Source organism: Pituophis catenifer, unplaced genomic scaffold (genome assembly GCF_029215685.1).
Source record: "Pituophis catenifer annectens isolate HBS135680 unplaced genomic scaffold, rPitCat1.0.hap2 SCAF_14, whole genome shotgun sequence".
Taxonomy (NCBI): domain Eukaryota; kingdom Metazoa; phylum Chordata; class Lepidosauria; order Squamata; family Colubridae; genus Pituophis; species Pituophis catenifer.
In genome coordinates, this window is record NW_027256894.1 from 23,032,306 (window position 1) to 23,053,298 (window position 20,993).

Below are 20,993 nucleotides of genomic sequence, written 5' to 3' on the forward strand. Positions count from 1 at the left end.
AAACAGTGCAAAGAAGAGAAACCACAACAGATCTAAAGTACAATTGCATTGATCTCGTAAAAGCTACATCGCTAGCAAAGACGCTGCTGTTCAGATAAAATTCCAATAAAGTTGGATTACTCAAATCTTGGCCCACTGGGTAAGAAACCATGGAGACTAAAAATATCATTTTGCAGCCTGACTTCCCTGTTGCTGGGATGGGCTCATAATATGCCACGTCTGCCCATTTCGTACCCTCCCAAGGATCAAGAGTCTCCCCCAGTATCTGCTGTCCTTCAGATGTCTTGGATGACCGAGACCATCCTCCACCTGGCCAGCAGGGCCATCACATCTGGCGGACTATAAATTGGGGAAGATTTTCTTAGCTCAACAGATAAGCTTCCAAATTATACAAAATGAATTCATTCCAGGCGAAGATAAATTAGTTATAAATTGGAAATCATATTTAAGTAAGACATGGGGCGATTCTGATTGGTTACACTGAAGTCTTCTCATATGGATCACCTTGCCGGTCTTCTGAATGACCTTGGCTCGGATCTTCAAGAAGTGCCTTGTAAGAAACCCAGCTGTTCTTTCAAAGGGACAAAACTCCCACCCTTCACTCAACCATTCTCCACAAGACCTTCAAGCCCCCCCATACCTTTTCAGATTGACAGACTGTCAAAAGTTAAAGCAGAGTTCATTCTCTTGTTGACGTCAATATTGTTGCCGAAAACCTCTTTTTTTTTTAATTTAAAATTTTTATTATAAATTAGAAACATAAAACAAAATAAAGACTATAACGAAACACAATCACATACATACGACTGAGGTTGATTCAACCCCCATATATATACAGTTTCTAAATAACATTACATATCATCATACTACAGCTTCAGTTTGATTTATCAGACTGCATCTTGCATTTGTTAATCATCTTATATCTAATATTCCCTTATTTATATTTAGCTTGCTATTTACATTTCTATGCTACATGCTTCCCTAACATCTACCTCATGACATTTTCACTTCTATCCATTGGTACCATTTATCCCAGCTGCCAAAATTGTCTTGGAAAGAGAAGCAGCCTACCTATCTGTGTCTGTTTCCTGAAACATAGTCACTTAGTCACAAAATAAAAGAGAAGTCGAGAAAGTAGGAACAGGAGAAATATTTTTTTAAGAAAAATGGAGAAGGATTATATTCACAAACGTTCCATTCAGAATAATGCATAAACTACAATAGGAACACTTTCTCTTGTAAGCTTCTTCCCTCTGTAAAGCAGAAAGCTACACTTATCAAAAAGTGACAGCAATTTTTCTTAGAAAAGCCCATTTCTGCTCCTTCTCAGTCGACTGATTAAATATGCCGCTATACAGTCCCTGACATTCATACATATTTAGGAGCACAAATAAGAATTCCCCTTCTAATGGAGAGGAAGCAAGCAGCTGAATTAAACAAGGCCTGTTTGACTACCTAACATCCTAATAGCAGAGCGTTTTCAGCTCCATTACCTAAATAATTTTCGAGGCGCCCTAAAGTAATTCGTGATTATTAGATATGATTCACCTAAATCATCCAAAGCTTGTAACAATGTTTGGGCTTTGACAAGCTCTTAGAGTGAATGTATGGACAGGGTAGGAGGGAATATTTCTTAAAAGGGCCAGGCACTGTCTTGACTAAGTATATTCTCGAAAGCACTGTTTCTCCACCTGGGCAGCTTGAAGATGTATGGACTTCAACTCCCAGAATTCCCCAGCCAGCATAGCACCCAAATTTTGGGAGTTGAAGTCCACACATCTTCAAGCTGCCCAGGTTGAGATAGACTGCTCTGAAGGAGGGTCTCTAGAACTGAGTTTTTACTTTCTATATTAGCTAAACTAGACTTTGTCAACATAGCAACTGGATGATGACAGGATAAGGACTCGGTTGTTTTAATGGGAGTGAAACGAGGGCTGCATTCGCACCCTCATGCATTCGCTAACGGGCCTTCTTGGTTGAATCAGAAACACGGGTATCTTGGAAACCAGTATGTGGCCAAAGAAAACAGGACAGCAATTAAAATCAGCAGCCACTGTACCGAAGTTACTACATGCAAAAAAAAAAAAAAAAGGAAAAATGCTAAGGGAATCAGTTTAAACATGCACACTGGTACGAAAAGTGCTCGTAGGATTACAACTTCCTCTCTCCACAAAGGTGTGACCCAGAGACCAGCAACTGCCACAGCCCAGGGATATGATTTACTACCTGTGTTACAGATCCGTCCACCCAGAAGCATTCAGATCAAGGTAAAGTAGCATCACAGCCTTAAAAGAATGACAAGGCAACATAAAAATGACCCTTGCTGTACACAAAATACTTCAACAGCAGCACTCTCGTAGTGTCAAGTCTATTACATGCAAAGGCAACATAATTCCTCTTAAAGGATGAAAAAAGGGGGGGGAAATGCTCTCCGTGGCCACTAGGTGTCACTCGCGTCCATGAAATTGGTTAAGGAAAAAAACATTTAAATCCGTGTCCTTTAAGTACTTGGTCCTTATGGATCATCCCTGCAATAAATAAAAATCGATTCTGGATTTCTACCTCTTTGGGTTCTTTCCTTTTACAAGAACCTGGTGATGGACACGCTTCCAAATCACTTGAAGGTCTTTCACATGTTCAATAGAAGAGATCTTTGACAACTGATTAATCATGTTGTGGTATCTCAAAATCCTTCTGTGACCTTGTAAGAAATTCTGGAGCATCCTTTCCAGCTCAAATACTGCCCTCAAAAAACCTTTTTTCTTTTGGTCCCCCCTTTTTTTGGGATGTTGTGGGTATGGTAGCTTGACGGCTGAAGCAGAGAAGCTGCAGATACCGACGGAACCGAGACTGCCACAAGATGTAACATGATTTACTGGACCATCCTGGATTGCAAAGATGAGCTGGAAGGGAACACCAAGGTCAGTGCAGCGATGGATCAGGACTGAAAACAAGGAGCCGGATCAAAGTAGGATGGAAACACAAATGCAAGAAGGCAGGAAATCAACAGGAAGATGGACAGTTCAGGAGGGGATCAGGCTGGCCTTGAGGCCAAGAGACAGGCAGATACCGATGAAAATGAGAGATGATCCAGACAGAATTCAAGACTGGGAATTTCCTAGGCAGAAATCCAACTCTGACAGGAACCTTACCTGGCTTGAGAAAGGAAAGAATGGAGAAGGGAGGGATGAAAGCTCTATCATGAACTCCATGCTTGTGCATGCTGCTTAAGGAGGGGGTTGGACTAGAAGACCTTCAAGGTCCCTTCGGACCCTACGATTCTATGTTCTTCCACGGTGGTGCAGTGGTTAGAGTGCAGTACTGCAGACTACTTCTGCTGCCGGATGCCTGCAATTTGGCAGTTCAAATCTCACTGGTTCAAGGTTGACTCAGCCTTCCGTCCTTCCGAGGTGGGTAAAATGAGGACCCAGATTATTGGGGGCAAGAGGCTGACTCTGTAAATCACTTAGAGAGGGCTATAAACACTGTGAAGCGGTATATAAGTCTAAGGGCTGTTGCTGTTGCTATTGCTATTTCCTTCCTCAACACCAAGAAAACAACTCCTTGGCCTGCAGTGCACTATGAGGGCGTCCTTCTGAAGCCCAGAAGAGCAAGTCCATCGTATTAGCCTCGAGAAACAACTGGTCAAAGTGTTTCTGCCCTGCCCTGCTAAGATAGACAGACCAACAAACCACGCTGGCTCTTTGAGCGAGGTCCCCTAAGCAATGCAGAAGATTCTGGAGTTGGGCAAGGTCCCTGGAAGGCACAACTTACCCTCCTTCGAAGATGCTTTTCCATAAGACAATGGGACTTGGGATTTTTTCTTTGAAAACATCTCGCTTCTCACCCAAGAAGCTTCTTCCATTCTGAAGAACAGAAGAAACTTCTTGGATGAGAAACAGAATGTTTTCAGAGAGAAAAAAATAACAAAAAAACCCAAGGAAGACCAGGTGCCTTTTGGAAAAAGCCTCTTTGGGACAACTATGATCTGATGATCGAGAATATCCATCGACGAGAATTCGGTTTGTTATTTTGTCTCATCTTCCCTTCCCCAAAAGCTGGCTTGGTCCTCTTGGTGCCAGGACTCTTGTGTCCAGTAAGTCACTCCTGCACAGGCTGTCCTGAAACCTACAGGTCAACCATCTCTTTCCGGCTGAAAAATCCTGACTCTGAAACTCTTCAAGCAAACATTTCATCCTCCAATTTAACAATAAGGAAAAGATGTCTCGAGGCATTGAAGAATCCTTGAAAATATGAATGCGGTTGAAACAGAAATAGAAATAATTATTCTTGGTCGATCTGCCAGATGTTTCAAGGCCTGGGGCGAGCCGTGTCAGGATGATTTGACTGGGTGCAGGTGCCCATCAATGCTTTGCCACCTCGGCTGCGTTCAGATGGAAAAACCCAGCCCCCTCTACCTTCGTCCCGACTGGGCTTGGCAGGACCCTGAACTTCTAAAGAGGTTTTTCCCCCAGACAGACCATGGTTGGTATGGCTCAGCTTGTAGCCTTATCACTGTTGAAAGGCCCAAGAAGGGCTGGGGACAATGACATCTTCAGCTGGAGCCATTCGACAGGGAAACGCAAACAGCTGAGACAGATATGAAACCATCGCTTCAGCCCAGGATTTGCTCCCCCCCCACCCCAAGTTTTAGGCAGTTATTGATAGTAAAAAATAAGTACGGGTATTTCTTGACTTAGTAGCTGTTTACTACTGTTTATTAATTAACTATTTAATTAATTAAATTGATGCTAATTAGTTACTGGGTATAGCTAAAACCCAAAAATTCTTCAGGGAAACCTGCTGGCCCTTCCTTGCCAATTTCTTCCCACGATGAGCATTTTAACTCTTAGGTCAACTCAGACGGCATCACTTTCCAAGCAAGATAAAGTTAACTTTAATATATTTAACACCCCCTCAATCTATTTAATGCCAGTCTCCCAAAGGAGAGCGGCTCTGTAATCTGCTTTCGATAAAGGAAATGCCGAACTTCCTGATTGCATAAGTCCATCAAACAAGCGCAGGAACAATAATCAGATCAAGTTTATTTGTGCACAAAGACGGTTAGAATCAGCTGATTCTTTAAAACCCAGTTTAATGTTGGCAAAGGAACCTTTTGCACAGAACCCCCCTGAGGCTGGACACGCAGGATTATAAGGACAATTGTTTATTTCCCCCCCCCTTTTTTTTATTGTTTTACCATAAATCCTAAAGTTACTAAAAATGTAGAAGAGGAATAATAGGACATAAAACAACGCATCCCTGCTGTTCAAGGAATAAGCAATCTAATCCTGCCAGTTCAAGGCTGCCACAAAAGAAAATAATGTAGCAAGCAAGTTTGCCTTTTAAAAATAATTATTTATTGAGAAAAGAATCCGAAAGGCAGCAAAGTAGCTTTAGGTTGGCTCCCAAGGAAGAAAGGCATCATTGTAACCGGCCTGGGAAGAGGCCGAGCGGGTTGCTCTCCTGTTCAAAATGATTTCTGATTCTGCAATGTTTAGAATGCCTGGATACAAAATTGTTGCATTGTGACTTGCAAAGTTACAGCATCGATACAATGAGGGAGTTCAGGGTTGTTGCTGAAGAGTAATGAGTGGAAAATCTCCGCCTGCAATTATCAGAAAGGGGTGAGTTGGAGACACCCCTATTATTCAGAGATTCGTTGCCTTCGGGCCTAAGGAAAAATGATTATCTTTGGGGGGGAAAAAAAGCCACTTCCTGGCTGCTGATCTACATTATTCACTCAGTCTACCATTAAATGAAAGAGAAGAATTCATTAATATTTTGGGCAAGGGTGGCACATTGCAAGCCACAGAAGGGAGTTCAGGGCAGCACTGCCATCAATGCCCATCTATTGAGAGGCTGGCACAGTGCAGGCGTGGCTTGCAATCTGATTGTTTTGCAGTGAATAACCTGGGCTTCGTTTCATCATTCCAAGGATCCAGGAGGTGGCTGACAGGGAAGAGCTGCGCGCAACCTTTTCAAATCTTTTCAATCAAGTTATGTGGTCAAAGCATCAGCGAAGGACAAAGGACATTTCTGTCCTTCTCAGTTCCCTTGTAAATCCTGCTGGGGAAGCTCTGGTGCCAATGCTTGGCTTCTGCACATGACGACCCCAACGTGGCGCTTAAAAGGAAAGGGTCACCGCATCGTTTAGGATAGGACAGAGTCCTAACTGTGGGGTACCAAGGAATAAGTCAGAAGGTCCCCTTGAATCTCCTTGACGCTTATCCTTCAATATACCATTCCTGTTCATCTCCCTTCCTGCCCAATCCCCAGAAATATGCAATAGAAATAATCCCAAACATGGACCTCCTGTGTCTACTTAAAGCTAAATCAAGATAATGGAAGGGGATGGATTCACAACCAATCTTTTTTCATACGCTGTAGATTTTTTGCAACAATCGAAAATAGCAAACAATTTTTTTTTTTAAAAGCAGTTCTTAAGATTAAGCTCCCTGTTCAGACCCACTGTAAGAGGCATCCTATGTTAGTGGGGTAGCATATCTGAATGGAGCCCATAAACATTCTGCAAAAGTCTACTTCAGTTTCTCCAGCTTCAGTTTCAGTGCAGTCTTTGGGGGACAGGAAGTCATTTTGTTCCGGATTCTTAAACCAAGCCTGGCCATCAGTTGAAAATTACCCAGAAATCTAACAGTAGGTCCAGATTACTCTCCTAACCCTGCTGCTGTCTTGCTACCCCAGTCTGGTGCCCTTTCCACCTGTTGCTGCTTCATCTCTCATCTACAGTACTAAGCTGAGAAGCATCCAGTTGACCATGGGTGTGGTCAAAATGAGTCAAGGCCACCTTCCTTCAGATGCTGTCTAGATCACAGGTCTCCAACCATGGTAACTTTTAAGACATATGGACTTCAACTCCCAGAATTCCAGACTGGAACAGCTGGCTGGGGAATTCTGGGAGTTGAAGTTCACACGTCTTAAAGTTGCCAAGGTTGGAGACTCCTGGCCTAGATTGCCTCACATCTGATATCAAAGCAGCATTTTGCAAACCAACCAATTATGGTAGACAAACTTAGTCGCAACAGTTTAAGAAAAGGAACAGTCTTTCCTTTTCTTCTGAAGCATGTTTTTCTACCAGGTGGGGTTCAAGGACTTACAATGCCACAATGTGCTGTTTCTATGTCTTAAGAGCTCTTTTCCTGCACCAGATCACTCAATCTGTGTTTTCCCCATCACTGAACCCCAACTTAACACTAATGTAATCTTATTTTGCTTCTTCCATTCAGCTCAGAGTTTCTTTTGGGAAATGGCTAGCCGTATATATTTGTTTAATAAATCACTAAATACATTCTTCCACCGCATAGTCAATTCCAAATGTTTCCACAATTCACATTAGCTAAAAGAATGCTAATATTCTGGACATTGTGACACAGAATAACTCTTCTCCCACTTGTATAATCATCCAAGGAGCTTCCCAAGCTGACAGGTCTGTAGTTTCCTAAGTCCATCTCCTTCCCTTCTTGAAGATGGAGATCACATTTGATCTCCTCCACTCTTCTGGGATCTTGCCAGTTCTCCAGGAGTTCCCAAAGATTACCTAAGAGGGGTTCCTTCAGTATGAGGGGAGGCAACCCCTTTGCTCCTGCAGAGTTGAATTTGTTTAAATTAGCTCCTTGTTCTCATCTCTTTTAAATCACGGAGAGTTGAAATTTCCTTCCCCTTTGATGAAAACCAGGACCTGCCAGGGCACTAATTTCTTTTGGAGAGGATTCAGATACAAAACAGAAGCTGTAAAGTTCTGTCTTTTTATCCTCCAACCATGTCCTTGACTTAGAACAAAGGACTCGTGATTTAATCAGGCCTCTCAATCCTTCCAGGAAGAACTAAAACGAGGGCTTGGAGGAACCTGTGCTCAGCACACAACCAACTCCGAATTCAACTCGGCTTGGATTTATAATGACCTGAAAGAGGCAGGAGCTGTACGGTGATGTTTAGTCAACCGAAAGTAGTTCAGTGGGTCTCGTACACGAAAACTTCCTGTGAGATCAGAGCTTATATCTCCCCGTGCTTACGAGAACCATTTCCAAGCCTCAACAAATCCTGTCAAAGGATTTGTGCTTTTACAGCTTCAAAAGAGGAAGATAAATTTTTTTGGGTATATATTGCTGCTCACAATAACACTTTTAAACCTGTAATTATTTATCCTCTGCAGATTTAGGAAGTCTGTAATTACTGCTTAAGCTTTTGCCAATGTCTAGCATATTTCATATTTGCCAACACTGGTTCAGTTGAAAGGAATTAGCCACGCTGTTAAAAAATCTGTTCTGTATTAGCTCCTGTGCAAACAAAAAGGATGCATCTGAGATGGAAGATCTCCATCGCATCCCATCTGTAAGAAAACCGTCTCCTCTGAAATTTTCAATTCTGCTCAACGATTTGAAGGTTGATTTGAGCTCAGTTCGGATTGGACCAGGTTGCTATATGGTACCCTGATGACACCAGATAGTAAAACCATCAACCAGCGTTTCTCAAGTTTGGCCACTTGAAGAGGGGGAGACTTCAACTCCCAGCAAGCTGGCTGGGGGATTCTGGGAGTTGAAGTCCATCCCTCTTCAAGTGGCCAAAGATAGAAACATTGCCATAAATCAAAGCATGGTAGAGATTAGGTTATGCTGGTTCCTGTTCTCCGATTCCAGGTCCCCAAATTTCCAGCCAAGGTAAGAGTAAAGAAATTACAAACCCAATTAGAAGGAGCTTTGGAATGATCAAATGAAGCATTTCATCCCCAAACCCAGAATTAATATCTGCTGAAGTAACATGAGTTTCGTTTGGAAAGTTAAAACGAGTTTGGGATGAGCCCAAAGTAGGTACAATAACAAGCTTATTTACTTTCCTACTAAATGTGAATGACCTCTGGGTGGCCCTCCAACATGAATGCAACTGAAGAGACCTTCAGCTCCAAAGTCTGCCTGCGTTCTATCCAAAAAGATAGCTTAGTTACCTATTTGGGGAGGGGTGGGTGGGTATACTGGTAGTCCTTGACTTACAACAATTCATTTAGTGACCATTCAAAGTTACAACAGCCCTGAAAAAAGTGACTTATGACCTTTGTTTTTCACCTTTGCAGCATCCCCACGATCAGGTGCTCAACCCTTGGCAACTGACTCATATTTATGACCACTGCTGTGCCCCAAAGTCACTTGACCCCCTTTTGCGACCTTCTGACAAGCCAAGTCAATGGGGAAGCCAGATTCACTTAACAACCGGTTTCCTAACTCATCAACTGCAGGGATTCACGTAACAATCGAGGCAAGAAAGGTCATAAAATGGGGCAAAGCTCACTCAACAGGTGTCTCAATTAGCAACAAAAAATTGGGGTTAATTGTGGTGGTAACTAGAGGACTACCTGTGTGTGTGTTTTAAACAAAGGGGTGGAAGTGTTACGCAATGGGAATTGAAAGGTACAATGAGTGTGTACGCTGCATTGCTTTGCCCTGTTGTGTAAGAGGTCGACATAAGTTACCTGCTCCTAGGCAATTACAGGTTGCCAGTGTTTTAATTGGAGGGTGGACAAGCAAGGTTTATACATCTGTTGCCCAACTGCAATCCAACCACCGAGATACGATATGCTTATCCTTCTAATTATGAAAGGATAATTACAAGGATAGATACACCATCCACAATTATACTTAGGCAGCCTGGCAGATGGGCCAGGAGAGGCTTGGAAGAATGCAGCTCCGACGTATCTAATCCAACAGAGACAAGGATTCCAACCGAGATTTCCATCGCAGGCAATTAAACTGGGATTATTAGCACAGCTCAATCATCCTCAGCCCCAATGGGACAGTGACCAACAATGACATACAGGGCGTCCTCAGCTTACAACCCTCCATTCAGCGACCATCTGAAGTTTCAAAAACACTGGGAAAAACATGGCTTATGACCGGTCCTCACACTTACAAGAATGACAGAAACCCCCAGACAGGTGAGGTTCAGCAACTCCCAAGTTCATCCCAACATCTATTTGGATCATTGACACATTATCTTTACAGATTCAGATGAACGGAGTTGGAAGGGACCTTGCAGGTCATCTAGTCCAACCCCCCACCCAAGCAGGAGACCCTCCACCATTTCTGACAAATGGTAGCCCAGTCTCTTCTTGGAAGCCTCCAGTGATGAGGCTCCCACAACTTCCGAGTTTTTCCTACAAGGCTTCGTGGAGCTTCATCGATAAAACAGCCTTTTATCATTTCAGCAGTAGCACAAAATGCACCGGGGGTGGGGGGGAGAGAGGATAAATGCAGATTTCCTCTCTCTCTCCAGATAAAATATACTTGCTGGCCTGCTGAATCACACAAGAGCTTTTGTCTCCTTTAGCGGTGCGTCCATCCTGGGGTCAAATGCCTCTCCTAAGCTGGCAATCCAGACTGATCGATATGCGAGTTTTCCAGCCAACCGCTTTAATTGGAGCTCTTTCTGGAGTGTGCAAACATTGGGGAGAACGGGAAAGCTTCGCCTGCAGACTTCGGCCCATTAAGCTGCTATTAAAAGCTGGGAGTTGTTTTTCTTGGTGCCTTGTCAAAGCCAGGTAGACAGACCTTCTCCCGCACCTCCCTCCCTCGGGCAAAGCAAGGGAGGCTTCAGCAAAGTGGGAAGGATCCTGCTCTCTTGACACCTTGCAGAGACCGATGGCTTCAGCTCAATGGGCTCTTGAGTCGTGGCCCTGTGGCTTTCCAGATGTTTGTGGGCATCACTTCCAGTTACCCTCCCCGCAACTACTGGACAACTGGGGATGGTTTTTACAGCAGTGTTTCTCAATCTGGGCAGATGGGGGACTTCAGCTCCCAGGATTCCCCAGCCAGCCAGTCCACCCATCTTCAAGCTGGCCAGGTTGAGACACACTGGGTTACGGGGAAGTAGTAGACCAAGAGAGAAAGGAAAAGAGAGAAAGAGAGGGAGGGAGGGAGGGAGGAAGGAAAAGAAAGAAATGAAAAAAGAAAGAGGGAAAGGAAGATAGAGAAAAAGAGGGAGGGAGGGAGGGAGGAAGGAAAAGAAAGAAATGAAAAAAGAAAGGGAGAAAGGAAGAGAGAGAAAAAAGAGAAAGAGGAGAAAGCAAGAGAGAGAAAGAAGAGAAAAAGAATAAAAGGGAATGAGAAAGAAAAAGGGAGAAGAGAGAGAGAGAGAGAGGAAAGAGAAAGGAGAGAAAGAAAAGAGAAAAAGAATAAAAGATGGAATGAGAAAGAAAAAGAGAGGGAGAAAGAAAGAGAAAAAAGAGAGAGGAGAAAAAGAGAGAGAAAGGGAGAGAGATGGCTAGATAGCTAATCCTCCAGCATAAACTTGGTATTCCAAACTCGGGCGAGATCGGGGAGGGGGGGAGAGGAGAAGGAAAGCCAAAGAAAAACGGACAGATCTTGACAAGTTATTTAGAAGCCGTTGCTCGGCTGCCGCTGTGCCCCCCCTTCCAATTTCATTCAGCTAACAGGGCTGAGTCTGAAGGGCCGTCTTCTTTCTTTCTCCGGCAAATGGAGTAGCCGAATAGAGCCGGACAATGCAGCCTTGGCAGAGCCCCACCGAGCGAGGGAGAATGAACTGGCCTGCCCTGGATCGAGTATCCGAGCGGGAACATAATCCCTTCTCTGTTCTGCAAATATCTGCGCTCCGAGGGCAGCCGAGGACACGTCTCACAAGAGGCCAGCAGCCATGGATGGCGGAGAGGGAGGAGGAGGGGGGAGGGAGAGAGGGAGGGAGACGGCTCTCTTGCAGCCTGGGAACCAGGAAAGTGGGGAGGGGATGGGGGCACCGACCAAAGGCGCTGGGTGGTGCCCGGGCCCATTCGGACCAAGCGGGCACCTTGTGTGGCTTCTGCTCCCCTCATCAGCTCACACAAATAAACCACCTTTTTTAAAATCCAATTTTTAGCACTGGGGAAGGAGTTGCTCCCAGTCATAGTCAGGAGTTTGCAGCAGGTTGTCAAATTCTGAGATAAATTCTGGGGTTGGTGGGGGAGGGGAAGCAACCCCAGGTCCCAATCCTGTGGAGGCAGCTCAGAGCAGCGGTTCCCATCGTTTACAATAAGGCGGGCTTTGTCCTGGGTTGCCCTCGCTTACGCTTCCTCCTCGAGGTCTTAACCTATTCCAAAACTGGAAGTCCTCGACTTGTGACCATTCAAAATTACAACAGCCTCGGAAACAGTTATGCACACTTGTCCATTTCTGACCTCCGTCGTAACCCTGTGGTCCTGTAAGCGCAATCTGGGCAGCCGGCAACCGGCTCACATTTATGACCATTGCAACACCTTGTGGCCACATAATGGTAATTGGTGACCTTCCCAGCCAATTTTCAGCAAAAAAAAAAAGGCAATTAGGGAAGCAGAGTTTGCTTAAGGATCACAGTGGTTCAGTTAATGACAGGGAAGGGAAGGGAAAAAGGGAAAGGAGAAAGGGAAAAAGAAAAGAGGAATGATATGAAAACCGCCTTTTCTACAGCCTGTCTTATGTTCTGCCCAAGTTTCCACTGAGCAAAGCTTAGTTGGAAGGGACCTTGGAGGTCTTCTAGTCCAACCCCATGCCCCTGGCTGTCAGAGATGAGGTTTGTTCGTCCTGTGAAGAATGACTGATAAATTTTCACTGCTCCATAGAGAACCCAGATAATTTCTTCATGCAAGCATAGAATGGCACCTGAATTCAGCATAGTGGATTTGAAATAGTCCTCGAAATATGTCTAGGCAGACATTCTAATTATTCTAAGCTACACGAACCAGCCCCTAAACCACCCCATGTTGACTTATTTGCCTGGTTTGCACAACACACACAGGCCACAGTACGATTTGTTTGCTTTCGGCTTAGCCCATTGTATCAACACAGCCATTGTAGTTTATTCACTAAACCCTAACCAGGCACCCCGAGTGGCCTTTTCAGCTGGGTTCTTGCCTTCCAGCCCCACCAGAATAAACCCCCCTCCAGCCCTCCCCCCTCCTTGGCTCCGAGACCAGGGCTGTCTCTGCGATTCGGCTGCCTCCCTGGGCCCGGCATCTCCCAAATATGACAAATCTAAGCAATTTTGCTCACAGGGAGATCCCACTTCTAAAATATTTACACTCTTTGGCACTTAATTCGCTGCATATAAAATGAGAACAGCTACAGAGCTACACTGCGAGCGGCTTTTGAGCAAGAACGGGGAGGTATTACGAACCTTTTACAACTGGAAATACTGTGATCCTGAGTGTTTTCTGTGCCTTTACGATCAGACAAACAGAAGATGCTTTGCGCCCAGCAAAACTCCAAGTGAAGAGGAGAAGCATCACCTCTTTAATCTCGGCAGGTTGAGTGCTGGAAAAGGCCACTAGACGTACAAACTAGCATGTTTTAGAAAGCTCTGGGCTTAATGCCCGTCAGCTGTGATAATTATCAAATTATGTAGTGATCTGTGAACAAAGCAGAATTTGATTGACCTTCTGCCAGAAATTATTTCCCTTCTTTTTCCTAAAAAAAACACAACAAATTTAATGCTTGCACCAGAAAATTGCGTAGACATTTTAAGGAGCTTATTGGTTATGGAAGGAATTTTTTTTCCCCTTAAGAAGAGGCCATACGCTCCTGCACGCTTCTTTGCTTACCCTCAAATAATTTGTAAACCACATTAATAGTGCCAAACTACGAAAAAGGTGCTTCAAAGTGAAAGAAAGGTTGTGATTTGTTCCAGAATATTGGTTAAGCCATAATCAGAAGTGCAGCTTATAGCGGTTGGGCCAAAAGTGTTTCAAATTGTCTCCAAATCAAGCCACAGAGTTCTCAGGAAGAAAAAAACCTGGGCTCTAAATGGGTCCAAAGTCTGGTGGAAACTCCGCTTGGTTCCCACTAAGGCACCAAGACACAGACTGTAGATCTGGTCTACAACCCACTGTGAAACCCCCAGTGAAAAAAAGAGAGATCCTCTTTGAATCGAAGACAAAAAATAAAAGCACTTTTTGATGCTTTCATAAACGTAGTTCACATCCATGCATTTGCAAGGAGATGCACACACACGCATGCCTTCCTTTGTGAATGTAATCCTCTGGCATGAAAGGATCTCCATAGAATCAAAGAGATGGAAGGGACCTTAAAGGTCATCAAGCCCAACCTCTTCTACCCCATGCCCAATAAACAGCTACCCCCAATATAGCCATCTTAACAGAAGGAGGCTTCTTTATAAACAGCATCTTCTTCTTTTTCGAAGCTCAAGCAGGCCCCCTATCTACCCTTGTTCTGCACCATTTAGTTAGCAAGCTCTGTTCTGCTTCTCTCTTAGCTCTCCTGTTTTCCACGATTCACTTTTTTAAATCAGTTTTATTAGCGGTTTGCATGGATTTCTTCTGCAAGCAGAACTGACCCAAAGTACAGTAGGAATCCTGACCATTAAACTTATTTTGGCAAACTGGGTAAGCATATTTTGTTCAGAGGACAGTGGCCTGGTTTGGTGATTTCTTAAGTGAGTTTGTTACTAAACTGGGACTTGGGATTTCTTGTCTCAGAAGCTACAGTGTCATTTGATTATTTCAGCTTTTGTCAAGGGAGAAATTTGATTAGCAATCGCCCCTAAAGTGAAACAAAGAAGGAAAGCTTTACACTGGAAGCAAAGTTAGCCCAGAAGCAAGGCAGTGCAGCTTCCATTCATTTCAACTGAGCCTGTAAGGAAACCCTTGGCAAGATCTGAAGACGAAGAAAAGGATTGGTTATGTCAGTCTTCAAATTAAAAGAAATTTTTTTGTTTGGCAATGACGTCTCCAGGAAGAACAGGTAACCGAGAAAAATGCCTGCGGTCTTGGCCTGGATGGAATTTGATGGAGAGAGGATGCTTTTCAAATGCAGGCGGCCAAACCAACCCCTTCCATTGCTGCATGCAACACAGAAGAGACTTTAAAGAATGTTGTGGCATTCGCTCCAAGAGTTTGTCTTTCCAAGATTTAGACAGTTGCCTCAGCCTTGCCAGAGATGGAGTAAACAAATTTGCTGAAGCTTTTATTTCCTCCAAGGATCTTTAAAAAGGGAAGATTTGATCCATGTTTCCAAGAGTCCTAGCCCCCTATACCAAATGTGATCTTCAAAAAGGCAATGCTCTTGTTTTTGGGGTCTTGGTTTTTGAAATTGATATATCTGACGCAGTGGTGAAATCCAAATTTTTTTACTACTGGTTCTGTGGGCGTGGCTTGGTGGGCATGGCGTGGCTTGGTGGGCGTGGCAGGGGAAGAATACTGCAACATCTCCATTCCCACCCCACTCCTGGGGGAAGGATACTGCAAAATCTCCATTCCCACCCCACTATAGGGGAATGATACTGCAAAATCTCCATTCCCACCCTACTCTGGGGCCAGCCAGAAGTGGTATTTGCTGGTTCTCCAAACTGCTCAAAATTTCCGCTACCGGTTCTCCAGAACCTGTCAGAACCTGCTGGATTTCATTCCTGATCTGATGTAATTAATTCTTTGGGGAAAATACCACCATGCCTTGTTCTCCACCACTTTCTGGGTCTTTATTGCTCTGGAATCTGGTTTTGTTTAGGGAGACTCATGGCATCATCACTTTATTCCAGGGGTCTCCACCCTTGGCCACTTTAAGACTTGTGGACCTCAAGGAATTCTGGGAGCTGACATCCAAGGGTGGAGACCCCTGCTCTCTCCCATGTGCCTTCTCTCATTCAAACCCAGGACTTAAACTAAGAGGCAACTCAATCCTGATGTTACCTGTGAGAGAAAGGGGGTGAAGGCAACTTGTACAGTTCCCAGAGTCTCTTGTAGAGATGGGTGGTAGAGACCTCTGTCTGGCAAGATTTTGTCTTTAGGTGTGAAACAACGAAGAACTCAGCCTGGAAAAATCACCGTGGGTCATCCTTGGTTTTGAGCCTAACCACCTATGGACTAAATCAGGTTTTCCAAATGGAACAGAAACATGTCAGCAGGGCCCCCTTCCTTTATCAGCCAAATTCTTCGTCATTGTCAGGGCCTCAAAGTGGAAAACAGCTCACTGGAGCCCACGTGGCTCAGTGGCCCACCCAAAAACGGTCTTATGCAACCATCCCCACAGGCAGAGACATCATCAGCACCCACACAACTCTAGAATGTCTCAACGACTTAGAGGTTTGCTTGGGAGGCCAAGGCTTACCGGCCCCACCTCTACGCAGCACCTTGTGTGACTTCCTTTGGGTTCACACTGCCCGGCCACTCTGCTTCGTCTAGAATGCCCCAGGCGCTCCGGTAACAGAGGACTCTCAGAAGGCTGAGCGGGAAACCAAAAACTTGCCTGAGCTGCCAACTCCCCCCATGGCATGGCAGCCACCCTTCCTTTGCAGCCATTTCTTCCACCTGTTCATTCTTATCAATAAAGGAGAATATCTGCAGTTTAGGGTTGAAACGAGAGGTCCTTGGTGCTGAGCTGGGTTGTTTCCTTGCAGATGTTTCATGACCCAAGTAGGTAACAGCATCAGTGCTTACAAGAGAGTTGGATTTGTTCAGCATTGATGATATGACCTGGTCTGGGTCATGAAACGTCTGCAAGGAAAGAATCCAGCTCAGAGAGCACCAAGGGCCCCTCAGTCCGTTGTCTTTTTGTGCTTTCAAGGAAGGAAAGAACAGCAACTTGCAAGCAGGGGGTGGGGGGGCGGGTATTCTATTAGGATCCCAGGGACCCAAAGAAGGGAGAGCTTGTTCCTTTCGTCTCACCCCGTTGTCCCTATGAAAACGATTCCTTTGACATCCCTGGATTGGGAGAAAAGGCCGGGGTTTTAATAAGGACTCTTACCCAGGGATCCAGGTAGGAAGAAAAGGTGTGACAGGTAAATCGAGGCAGGTTGGGTTGAAGCAAGCAGGATGAACCAGCTCTCCCCAGCGGCTTCCTGAGCGCTTCACCTTGTGCAGGTAGGTTTTATACGGCACCAGCCACTGACTTAATAATTTAATTATCAAGCCAGGAAAATTGGTACTCCTTGTTTTTGTTAAAACAAAACAAAACATGTGTACAAAGACTGAATCAGCAAAGAGGAGATGCCTCATTTTCCATACTGGAAAATAAAATAAAACCTCAGTCTGCTTGTGTGGGCTTTTGTAGCATAAAATCCAGATATATTTGCAGCAGAGTCTTGCTGAGTATTAGATGGAGAGGAACGAAGGTCACAGGTTATGCACAAAACTCTCCGGGGGAAAAGAGGGTTACCGATTTGTTGGCTTACTTTTTAAAAGGGTCACTTGGCCATCCAGCAGACCTTCCAAGATTTGTACAGCAACGTCCCTGAAGTTCCATTTTTGACGTTGGCATGGGTTGCTCTGCCCAAAAGGCTGTTTGTGGTGCCAGCCTTTTTCTGGATTCTTTGCATCTCACCTAACAAGCCAGGTTACATTTCTGTGATGGCAAATTTTTGGTGCCTTCGTTGCACCCTCCCTTCTCCTTATCAGAAAGGAATAACCAGAATAAACCTCCTCAGAAATCATGTTGAACCTTTTGTTTGTGGATCTGAACTCCAGGTAGAAGTTTAAGAATGGGGGAGGGGGAGAAATCTTGCCCCAGGACCAGCATGGTGAAGCAAAGTCTGGACCCCATCATCAGAAACTCTGCAAGTAGGGGCAGAGTTGTATATTTGAATGCTTCTCTAAGAAAGAAATTTTGCCTGCAGAAAAATGAGGCTTCTAGCAGGCTGATGTGATCCACGGGGAGGATTCCACCCACCCACCCACCCACCCACCCCACCCAACGATATGCACAATCTACAGGATTAGGCAGGGAAATCAAGGAAAAGTCAGGAGACTGATTTAAGGCCAGTGAGAGAAAATGGCTGCATCTTCTACCTATTGGAGATGTGCGTGAAGCACCTGGAGCAGGCAGAGTCCCACAGCCTGCGCTGCACATGGCCAAAGGTGCCTCTTGCCCAAATGAGGTGGCACGGGTGCCCTGCCAGGAAAGGCGTAGCTCTTTGGAGGAGCTGCAGAGCCACGCCACAAACGACGCTCTTCCCTTCGACTTAAAAACACACAACTCTCATCTACCCATCAACGTATCTTCAAGGCACACAAAATAACACTAGAGCAATACTCGTTATGATCCAAACGAAGGCCGAACAGCCAACACCAGCAGCCAGATAAGCAGGTCCATGCCAGGAGAAAGGACCTCATCCACTGAGCTAGAACTTGAGGAAGGACAAGACCCACCGAAGGACTCTGATGGAAGATCAGCCAGACAGTTTAGAAAACCTCTGATGGAAATGAGGACGTCAAAACTGCTGCTTGCTAAGTAGAAAGAAGCTCCTTTGATCTGTGCTGAGTGTCTAAATGAGCCAGGAAGAAAATCTGCAACATTCAAAACAGCAGAAAAAGGTATAAGGGAGAAAACTTCAGTCAGTACCCATCCCATTTGTATTTCTGATGGTTAATAGAGAAAGCTAATCTGGCTTTCGTGATGAGCTGGAGAAAAGTAAAATAAAAATAGTTGGTCAGCTGTATGAATGAAGACAATGGAGAAGACGTGGCTGACTTTCTCATCCCTAATTTTCCTGCTTGGCCACGGTGAAAACTCGAGCTGGCTTGCTCAGTTCTTAAAATACTTTGGACAAAAAATGTTTGCTTTTTGTTCAGAATGGTGTGTGCTTCTTTCCATTCTGAAATAAGTTGCATTATATGAGAGAAACTACCAGGAAAAATGCAGGCAAACAGGGTTGGTTTTTTGGGGGGGGTTGTTATTGTTTCTGGAAAGCAAAAAATAAATAAATAAAAGCTTTGAGAAAAAACAATGGATTAAATAAACAAAAACAAGAATTTATAGAAAAAGAAAACATGGGTGTATACAAATATATGTGTGGGAGAGAGAGAAGGACAAGAAGAGGAAAAACTGTGCTTTAAAGAAGGGATACAAACTTTTTAATCATGTATCCAATTACTTCTGTCCAATGACACTAGCACATATGAAAGTAATGTTTTAAATAAATGTTGTTACTGTACTGTAGCCAATAACTATGATTAGATTTACCTTCACTGTTTAGCTTTCCAAGCTCTTTTTTGTTATGTCAATATTTCAGACAAAGCCAATCTTCCACTCTCTTTCAAAGTACTTCTGATCTAGTGAAAGATTATTTCTTTATCCAATTCCTAAACTGCCCTCCTTCAAACACAAGATTTAGGGTCAGTAAGTGGACAAACTTTCCAAACTAATCCAGAAGACTGAATTACACAGAGCTGCCCTTCCGGCAGGAAACGATTTGCAAATCAGAACTGATTTGCAAAGCAACCAAAATTCATTGCAACCTAAAAAATACTCTATTTTGGACAATAAATACCTGTGGAAAGCTAATGGAGAAAAAAAAAAAAAGGTTCGTTTCCAAGTATGATAAAATTTCATGGAAGTTGTTGATCAACGAGAAATTGTTGATCTATGAAGACAGGACAAGATTCATTTCATTGCTTTACTTAAAAATACTAAAAGGCATTACAATTCAAATAGTCTCTCCACCGATAATAGGGCAGAATATAACTTGGAAACTGGCAATATTTTGCCAGAGGCCCCCAAGACTTTCACAACGTTTCTGGCCTTCGCCACTGCTCAGCAACAGATCTTCAGGAAGAAAAGTCTAGTTAGAGAAAGACTGCCAGCCTCAACTGTCTGACCCATCATTTTTGATGGCTGGTGGTAGGTAGGTAGATGAATCCCCTGAAGGTGTTTTGAAAAGTTACGTTCTTGGGATGAAATGAAGGAGAGACAAAAGAGGAGAAAAACAGCCAGACTGGCAGATTCGATCGTAATTCCTCTATCCAGTGTTCAGGAGGGTTTTGGAGACGTGCACCAGCAAAATGCTCTGAGCTCCGGACTATTTGAAGAAGACTCCTGAGATGTCTCAGGTCAATGATAAGAGTTGCTGTGAGCAATCATCCATCAACACATCCGAGGCGTCCATTCTGCACAACTGTACATTAATCACATCCTAAAAGGAGCCTAGGAGGGAGATTTTGGCCTGTGGACAGACAGCAAAGGGGTTTCGTAAATGGGCATCAGGCCTGCATGCCCCAAATCTGAGTTTGAGGGCACCCCAGATCCTGGAACCCCCATCACTAGAACGTCTCGTCTCCTTTTCTGCATTCTGAATTTTGTGGACTACTTCTGCCTGGAGACTAGGCCCCCATCTCCAGTCCCAGGAGGAAGTGAGAGCAAGAAAACTCTTAATACAGTGGCTGTGACAAGATTAGTTTCCCCACAACAATTGTGCTGTTCTGAATGACAGCCAAGTACACCATTCTGGAAATTATAGAACAGACAGTGCAGGAGGTGTCTATGCTGGTACTGAGGAGAATTGTAATCCAATTGATCTGAAGGCATCAAACATCTTCCCTTTGCGTGCACCCAATTTCCAATTCTCAAACTTAAGAACCACTGAAGTCAGCATATCTCAACCTTGGCAACTTTAAGATAGGTGGATTTCAACTCCCAGAATTCCCCAGCCAACTGGCTGAGGAATTCGGGGAATTGAAGTCCACCTATCTTAAAGTTACCAAGATTGAGATATGCTGACCTAGGCACCACGATTACCTCCGAACAGGTATTTCCAGGCCAGTGTGTGCATTAACACACAACTGAAAACCAGCAACTCAACACACCTCTCGGCCAAAGGCTTGATCCTGCTTCCCCGCATCCATGGCAGACTCCCATTGACGTCAGCCCAGCATCAGTGGGTGGAGTGCTTACACCGACAGATTGGGGAAATATTTTTTCTGGCTTCTCTCGATGTTGCACCAGCACAAGTCAAAACAGGTCAAGAATCAACTCATCAACTGCTGAGCACAACGTCAGTTTGCACCAAACACTCTAAAAAATGTTCTTTGTGGAAAACATGCATCACCAAATCGATCACCAAAGGTAGCAGCAAGGTCACCAGCAGACTGGCGGATCTCAAACTTTAATGTACACTTTCCCTGTGAAGAGGATCTCTTGGAGATCCCATATTTCCATGAGAGGAAAGGGCTAAGTTTATCTCCTTGGGACACATGAGCCTGAATTGTTCTTGAGGGCCTCTGATTACTTATG

At 44.4% G+C, this 20,993-nt stretch overlaps 1 protein-coding gene across 3 annotated transcripts in view; it reads right to left on the minus strand.

Annotated features, from left to right (window-relative positions):
• Positions 1–20,993, minus strand: part of RORA (RAR related orphan receptor A) — a 128,691-nt gene that overhangs the window by 10,615 nt on the left and 97,083 nt on the right. The gene's annotated exons all lie outside the window — the stretch shown is intronic.